Source organism: Morone saxatilis, unplaced genomic scaffold (genome assembly GCF_004916995.1).
Source record: "Morone saxatilis isolate NCDOM2014 unplaced genomic scaffold, NCSU_SB_2.0 Contig11, whole genome shotgun sequence".
NCBI lineage: Eukaryota > Metazoa > Chordata > Actinopteri > Moronidae > Morone > Morone saxatilis.
This window is the reverse complement of record NW_023339663.1, coordinates 9,878,847-9,888,667: the sequence shown is the minus strand read 5'-3', so window position 1 is coordinate 9,888,667 and position 9,821 is coordinate 9,878,847.

Here is a 9,821-nt window from a genome sequence, read left to right as displayed (position 1 = left end):
TGTGTTGTTTTAATGTGTTTTATTTTTATTTATAAAATGAAAATGCAAATTCTAAATCCTCAAGGCAGAAATAGAATTGCTTCTATTCTGTTTCATGACAGTATTTATAATTAGCAGTTATTTTTACTTGAAGTCTTATAGCATACATCTCATTTCTCCTCTTAGGCATAGACACTACAAGTCTATAGCAAGTAGCTCGAGCTCATTTGTTGTGTTCTGTGAAGCAAATCCAAAGGGTAAGACAATCTCTTCCCCCTGTAATAGAGACGGTTACATTGCAGAGATATCATTTTGCACAATACAAAAGGGACTGTACCTAGCTCGTCGAGCATTGCGCACACACCACTGAGCTGGCTGTTTATGGACCCGGGCTGTGCAAGAGACAAGTTTTACACATCAAGAAATAATGTCCACCTTGGCTCCAATGTCACTCCTACTAACAGTGGGAAACAAATGGACAATGCACCACGGTTCAGCAGAGAGGTCACCGCACTATTCTGTATCATTGGTCCAAAGGATTTGCTTTATTTTCCAACTGAGACGCCAAGCGAGCATAGATGAATAATTAATGGCTGGTAATATGGAAACCTATCCGTTTGGGAGGAACTGAAAGTGAATCTCTTGAAAATGTTCTCAGGGACTAACCGTGACACACTGGCCAGATAATCATAAATGATGGATTTTCAATCAGAAACTCATATTTTGCTAGAGGAATTAAGCCCATTTGATATTGAACATTGTTCTCTTAGTCCTGTGAAATCTCAGGCAAGATAAATATAAGCCAGAAGCCCTGTTGACCTTTAGTCCTTAGAGTCAATAAATGTGTGAAGGTTGATGCTGTGGATTATAGGGTCAGTTTATTTTGTATTACTTGATAAGTGTACACTGATTCTTATCCTCGTGTAGCTTTTATATCAAGGACAAAAACTCTAACAATAGTAAGACGTGGTTAATAATTTTTCTGAATAAATATAATAGGCACTATTTTGGAGGGTATCTCAGGAAACGTCATGATATTTATGAAGCCACAATTAACACTGAGCCAGTGTAAGTGTAATTTGACATCCTGTTTTGTCCCTTTAAAGAAAGTGAAAGACTATGAAAGCTGGCAGGACAGATTAGATTAAATCTTGTTTTTCTTGTTTATGTAACTGCACACTTGATTCAATCTTGTTGATGCTGTGATCAGAGTAAATCTAAAGCTTCAAATACTGTGCGTGTTTTCTGTGACAGACCCACTGTGGTTAAATATGATCTCAATTATCCAGTATTTTACAAACAATCTGAGATTATGTTTGTATTTTACATGAAAGGATTTACACTGGGAGTGAAATCTATTGCAACTCACTTTTTAATTACTGGGCTTGACTGGTTTTAATATGGGCAGCATCAATTTGATAGCATTTCCATGTATTGTTGAATTATGAGATCGTGGCAAAATTGGTCAGTTGTTAACATTCACCGTAACAAAAAGGTTGTGGTCAAATTTGACAAGAATGTTCCTCCTACAGTCCAAAGAGATCTGGTGACGATAAAAATGCCTGTAGGTGTGAATGCGATACTTGTTCTGAGTGTATCCCACAAATACACAACCACCAAAACCCAAAGGTCATGAGTACTAAAGAAATAATAATCTGTACAGTATTTCAGCTTCCACCACCTGAAAACTGTGTTTAATGGTCAAATTTGGAGATTTATACTATATTTATTAAGTTGTGCTATATGCATGAATATAGAACAAAGACCTTTTATGCTGATAAATTAAACCAGGTGTTCTGCACATTCTGCATAATTTATTTTGTTTTGTATGTTTGTTTTGTTTTGTTTTTACCACAAGCAGGCTTTTGGTACATAATTCAATTTGCTAAATGTACTACAAGGTATTTGTAATTGTTATGAAGCAGTCTTAATTTAATACTGATGCCTCTATATGACCCACATAAACAAACAAGACCATCAGTCAATAGGTTAAAAAACAAAGAATTGCACTGTGGAACTTTTGACCTTATTATGGGTTAGATGAAAAGTCGGGATGACCTATGTCATCATAGTTAATTTTCATGGGACCATGAATATCTGTACTAACTCAAAGCCACAAATGTGATCCTTATGCTGGACCATCACTAATGTGAGTAGGATTAATGTCTGTTGAAAATTGTATGGCCATCCATCCAATAGTGGTTGAGATAGTTCAGTCTGAACCAAGTGGGGCACCAACGGACAGATAGACCAACCAACTGACATCTCTAGAGCCATCCTGCTAGCATGGTTAAAAAGTTTTGTTTCTGCATTGCCTTTTCCAGGCCTCTCTGCATGCAATCTGATAACCTTCAGCAGCAAGAGGAATGCTTTTATCTCCTCGAGAGGGAACAACCTTCTTTCCCACATCAACATCCCCTCTGCTCTGCCCCTTCGTTTCCCACCTGTTTGGCTCTCCTCCTATCCCCATTCACAGCTGTTGGCCATTATCTTTCTGCTTACTTGACCCCTCACCCTCCATCTCTCCACCATGGCACCTTTGTGGCAGTGACATCTGAACCCTGTGATCCTGTTAAATGCGTCCTTTCTTGCATAATTTCTATACTGGCCTCAACAACCCAATCCTTTCTCTCGTTCTCGTAGATGGGGAAAAAGGAGACCTGAAAGGAGGTTACATGAACGCAACTGGCCAGCGAGCAAATATCCTTGCTAGCATATTTAGTACCTGGTGAAACAGAGACGGGGTGCTGCAGGAATGAAATTTCTAAGAAAGGGCTTTTGTACTGACTCTATCAGCTCCACCGATTGTACAGTCATTTAAACCGGTTAAATTACAGGTTAATTCAAAAACTCTGCATGTGGAAAAATGTATACACTTGTTTTCTGGCTTTTTTTCTAGTGTACTTCAACAGATGTTACACATTGAATACATGGAAGAATAACAAGTATTAATGTTTCTACTTTAAAAGAAAAGACAATGTGATAGTTGAAATAGGTGTCTGCATTTGTGCATTTTGGCACGTCAGACCATTTCTCCTCAAAAAGTCAGATTTGAACCCAAAACTCTCTTAATTCCAGTGCTTGGTTGCCTCATACAAAGAAGACACAAAAGGAGGAAACTACAGCTTTAACTACTCTTAAAAAGATTAAAATTGTAGGAAATTGTCAACACAGGATATTGAATGGGTTCAAGTCTCTAGAACGGACTGTTTGCATGGTGATTGTTATTCTCTTTGTCTTAGTTGTGGAAGGCTTAGGGTGGTTGCTTGCATGTGAATCAAACAATTTAAAGTCAAGCCACCATCTGGTAGGTGGCTACACAACTAACATGCAAAACAAGTCCCTTCATGTGTATGCTTTGTTAGGATCTATAGGCAAATACAATTTGTATTGCAAATCATAGCATTTACTCACATGGGTGAAATTATAACAGCTGCAACGCTGCGACACTTCCAGCCTTTGCATACAATCCACCACCCTGTTGCTGGACACAGAGTGTGGTGGAATAATTAAAATTTGGTTTTAGGCATGATAGACTTTGTATTTCATCATGGAAAACAGTATGTTTAGTTTAACTTTCCTATGGCACATGGTTTTATGCAGTGGTACCAATATTAGCCAACTAGAGGTAACAATTTCTTTGAACGACCAGTATACAGCTCATTTGATCAACATAACTGATGCATTTCTGCAACAATACGGAAAAAAAAGAAAATTTGACCAAATCTCAAACTTCTGTGTTATTGCTTGAACTGCAGTTGAGAGGCTCAACACTTAATGAGCAAGATCGGTGCTGCTTGTCAGTGGTAATGGCTGTTTTCAGTGTGTAGCAGACCATGGCCTACCTGGGTCATTCTTCAAACATCCTGCCAACATTTGTTGCCAAGCACCCCTTGTGTTACTCATAACACAGGACAAAATAATGGTCAAATGGGGCCAGTTAGCTTGACCAGAGACAGTATGGACTAAGGGTGAATGATGAATCAGCAGTTGGGTATTGATCTTTACCATTACCACATATGGGTCCACGCAGTGGAGCAAACTTGGAGTAAAGCACCTCTCAGTCACTTTTATAGACCCTGTCCAGTTGCACCTAATGGCTACACGCCACATGAAGAAGAAGAACAACCGAGTCTAGCTAGTGTGGCTGCCTTTGTTTTGTCTTGGTTTTTTTTTTTTGGACAAGATTTGCAGTGTCATATTGAGAATTTCATTATGTAATCTGTATGTCAATGACCTTAACCTTTTTCAAAACAAACCTACTCATATCGTGGCCAACTAAAATTTCTAGGTGTTTTCTCTTTTGCTAAAGTGGGCTGTTATAACAGAATAAAACTGTATCTGCAGGCACAAGTTGCAGCAATAGTACTTGTGTGCATCAATTTGCACAGAGGCTTCTTTAGTGCCTCTTGGGGGTCATACTTTGACCAGTGGCTCACATCCTCTGTGGCTAATGGAGTTGGTTAAGCATAGTCCTGACTGCAATGCCTCAAAAAGGACATAAAGAGCTGCCGGTCTGAGCATTTGATTGGTCTTGTTAAACAGAGTGCTAACATCAGACAAGACATGACTGACTGGTCTGTGACTGAATTTGCTGATCAAAGGCATCTGGGAGTCTGAAGCAACATTCTTTTCGTGGCAAAGAGAAATGTTTTGCAGTCTGGTGTCAGAGGTGTTTTCTTCATTAAATTCGGTTGGTGCTGCAGGGCAATGTGTTGGGAGTTAGAAACTTTAATGTGTTATTGGTCTTAAAAAATGAGATATTTAATTGTTCATTTGTATAAAGGAAGATTTTCTTCTATTTGTTGTATTTCCCTTTGTTGTTGTACAATACAACAATACAATATTACATGCAAACCACACACAGAAAGTAATCATCTGTTGTTTCTACACAATGAAAGAAAAGAAAAACTAAAATATTAATTAATATGAATTTTATTTCCATAAGGTTTCCAAGGTCACCAGATCATCAAGAGTGATGAGACAATATTTATGAGCTATGAGTTAGGTGGGTGTATTCTACAGCCACATTCCAACTTTTGACATTGTGATCAATAAAGAGAAAGAACAAGAACAAACATGGGCACAATCAGAAATCCTCAAAACTAATGTATAATTGAGTCAGCAGCAATGCAAAAAAAAAAAAATAAAAACCATGAAGGAAGGTCTTACCACACACCCAAAAAAAAAAAAGCTCTGGACTGACTCAGAACATCACGGTATGTATTTAAACATAAGCCCAATATGGATTAATGTTACTATAGCGTTACTCAATTGCCCATAACATTGGATTCTAATATGAAGAGATATGGAAAAATTCCCATATTTATAACATAAAAAAGATAGAAGTACTATCCAGTCTGTTAGGCTGGTCAGATGACAAAACAGTCGGTTTTGTGTTATGCCTCTGGTTACATGACTCTCCTAATTAGGCAATTACTGTACTACTGTTGTGGAGGTAATGAATTGTGAAGCACAGATTTCCCTTTGACCCAGAAGGAAGAGGACGGTTCGGCTTGTTGGCTCCTTTCTCCTTTCCAACTCTCAAAACAATAAGCCATACTATATGAATTTTCTGCCAGTGCAGTGATGTCCTGCCCCTTCCTATATAATCTAAAATGTGTCTTGCCTTCAGAATTCTTTAATAAATGTAAGGAGAATAATCAATCAATCAATCAAGCTTTATTTGTGCTGTGGTAAAGTTGTATTTATGTAATACCTTTATGGAGTCCAAAGTGTTTCAAAAATCAATAAAGCAAAACAAATGACACAGACGTAGGCTACTTCAATCAATAAAGAAACACAGAGACATCAATAAAAGGCCTGTCTTTACAAATAGGATTTTAGACTTTAAAACAGTCCACATTGCTGACCAACCAACCTAGCAATGATATTCCAGACCCTGAAGACATGTTGTTATGCCTGGTCTTACATTTTGAGAAAGAACCAATGAGCTTTTGTCACATTACCTTGTCCTGCCTTTACAATATGGAGTTTGAAGGTCAAGAAACTAAGCTGGCGTTTGATTATAAATAACTTTATAGTTGATCAACAGAATATTGAATTTGTTCCTGTAAGAGGTGAGGACAGTGATGATGTGATACTTTTCTGTAAGTGACCAGACAGATACCCCCATGCAACCTAATGTAATATCCTGTTATACATATTAAGTGTTGCTGACATTGTCTCATAAAGGGGTTGATGCAACTCATTGAGGTATTGAAGTGCATAATGTTTCTAATATGTTTTCTAATAGTTTTGCTACTGTAATGAGATGGACAAAACATTAGAAACACCTTCCAATATATTGCAATATATAATGCATCCAATATAATACAAAAACATAGAACAATTAAGCATGTCAGCATTTTAAAGAAGATTGTACAACAGCCCTGCAAGAATTAGAGGACTACTGTACTGCATTGGCATTACACTTAATGGGACATTGTATAGTGTGATGTTATGGAGTCTATTTGTAAGAGACCTGACATAGGAAATGAAAATAGCACAGAACAAAATATATTTTCTCAGCAGGTGGATGGTGTAGGCAAGTTTGACACCCACAAATTTTATTTGCCCCTGAAACCTCCCTTCAAAGTGATTCACTTTACATTGTAGGGATGAAAAAACCCTCTGTGCACCTCAAGAAAGTACCACCTCACCAGCATAAAGGCTCCGCCATGCGCAATCACCAAATTAGGGTCCAATGTGTCATCTGTGCTCATCGCAGCTAAATCTGCCTGATGTAGTACCTAAAATCCCTTAAATCCCAGGATTAACCTGCGGACAATAGAGATTTGCATTGCAACCACACAACCATGATCAACAGAGATGATGAGTGCCATAAGGCTTCTCTTCTCCTAAGAGGCTTACATATCATGGAAGGTTATTTATTTCTTGATGTGTCTGGGTATATGGGTTTTACAGGACAATTATAAAGCATGTGGTGAAGGGCAAATGTTTCTCTGGGGGGCAGAGGGTAAGGGAAAAAAGAAATATAGAAGACAATATTTCTAATGAAAAAATAACTTACGGTGAATAACCACACACTGTATATTAAATGGGATCCAACTGTCCTCAAATATTAAAGAGACATTGTCAGTGTGACAAAAATATACAGGTGAATGAAAGTAACTGAAGGATCTAATGTCTTCTTATCCAAAACACTGACAGTAAAGCAATATCCAACTATCTCATCCAATCTGGCAGAGCATTCAGTTGTGAAAGCAACAGCAAAGCTTAAAGCTGTTTGGTGTCCTTCAGGCCTCTTGCATGTGTTTATACTCATATCTGCTCAAGTGTAACTTGGCACTCTTTGCTAATCAGAGATGTGTAAAATTGCCCATGCAGAGATACAAGGTGAAAAGGAGTGCACTACCACTCACATACTCACTTATTGCCCTTAGTTACTGGTGTAAAATGAGGTGACACTGCACTAAAACTTGATAAGGATGCTTTATTCATGGATGATCTGCAACAGGATGATATATTGGAATTGTGTTGTTTGTCTCACTATGGGGTAAAACGTTTATATTAATAGCAGTCAGTGTTTGCTTCTACCTTCTATAGTAAATGCCTTATGTGCAATATAATCAGCACCTAACAAACCAGTGCTTTTCAACATCACAGCCTATAATTAAACTGAAAATGAAACCATGCAGTTGATAAGGTATGTAAACTCAGTGAAACGTCATGACTCAATAAGCCAAGATGTCAGGCTGCATAAAATCAAGCTTGTTAATCAGAAGAAATATCCAAATGGGGGCATAACCTCTTCATTTAGCTTTGTAAAACACCAGTAATTAAATGGACATATAATAGCATGTACAGTATATGCATTTCAGGCATTTGAAGAGGGAAACAGGAACATGTATCCAACAATAATGTTGTGTGTAGAAAAAAAATAAACTGCTTATATTATAAAATGAGACTCATTCTCACATGAACACTTGATTCGTGCAGTATGCTGTACAAACATACAAATATAAATACTTTTTCTTGATCACTTCATTTGATGCTAGCTGCAAAAGGTGACGTAATGCCTTACAGACTGCTCCACAGCATTTGCATAGATTTTTTACCTATGTTATCATACAGATAATGATCAAGAGATACAGTTTTCAGTTTTCAGCATCCAGATTTTAGTTGCCAGCCATGGGATTCCAAACAGTAAGCAATTGCCCCAATTTTGAGCATTTCATGCACACAAACCACTGAATCAAAGAACTTTGAGTACTATGAGAAGAACAAAATAATTTGACTCTAAACACAGGGATTTGACAAGAAACCATTCCAAAAAAACAGTAAAAACATAAGCAAGATTTCCATTTGACTTAAACAAACAAACCCTTACGTACACTTTATATTCCATGAAGGAACATAGACATGGCTGAACTAGTGCCATATGGCACATGAGCATTGGCCCTCACCAATAGGAAAACCTGAAACCAAACGAGCCACATCATGAGCACTTATCTCTCTGCCCACCTGTTCATATCTGTGTCTCTCTGTCCTTTAATCAACCTTCCCACTATATTTCCTTACCTCTCTACCTGTCTACCTTCTGTCTCTAGCTCTATTTTTGTGTGTTTTTCCTCAGTTTCTTTGCCTACGGCTGTGAGGTTGGAAATCATAAGCAGAGTGCACAGGGATTCATGTGTTCTCTCTTTTTTCTTTTTCCATTGCCCTATTATTGCCATTCAAACTGTAGTGTTTGTCAGCCCTCTTCTCTAGGGTGAACTTTCTCTTTCCAACAACTCTTACTGCCTTTGCTGAAATGCTAGAAAATTAGCATTAAGTATGTCAAATGAGCTCCATGGCAGGGTGTATAGCATAGAGTACGTGTTTGTGTCAATGCGTAATTCTGCCTCTGCTCTACCCACCTCCAAACATGGCATGCCTTTTCAATTACGATGTAGCAGATCAGTGATCAGCATCAATCAAAGGGGGCAAATGAGAGAAATGATGATACATGTTTTTTTTCTCCTGAAAAACTCTTGCACAATTTCTTCACCAAATTAGGTTAGCAGACTTAGTTCCTCTTGACAGAAGGAACAGCCTCCTGAAATGCATGAGTGGCTGATATTAACAAGGAGCGCTCATCTGGCACTTCATTAACTCAGTCTGATGCTACAGCTTGGCCAGACAGTCAGACCATATAGGGCACCTCCCTTTAAACCCTTTCTTTTCCAGAAGTGGAAGAATGAATACTTTATTTGCACATTCAATACTTGTTCACCCTTACTGTGAACAGGCAAGGAAATCACAGTCTCATTTAATACTTGTTTTCTAATATTTTGTATGTGACTCTTGTTTACATTGATTTTCACAGAATGAGGAAAACTAAAGTACTTTCTAGCAGAGATGCTCAGAATTATGACACAGGAATTGCAAATATAGTCTGACGTGTATTTCCAAATTCCTGCATTGACAGACATCATGTATATGCTCTATAGAGCAGAGATTTTCAACATAATATTTTAACCTTTTCATTATTGGAAGTCTCTTAAAGATGGTGACAGACCTTAAAAAGACTAGACACCCCACATATAATAACTAATTCCATCAACATACACAGAGTTACACATCCTGGCAGTCAAAAAGGAGAAAATAAAGAATAACTAAGTAAACAGAGAAACAAACTGGATGACAGGTAGACTAGGACTCACGCTGATAGTCAAACCCATAATCCCATGAGAGTCCCTGTACACGATGGAGTTGCCACTTGCATTCTGCACACCGGTAGTTGAAATGTAGTATATGAAAAAAAGGAATAGCTAAATTAACATATGTATATATATATATATATATATATATATATATATATATTTACAAATCCATAT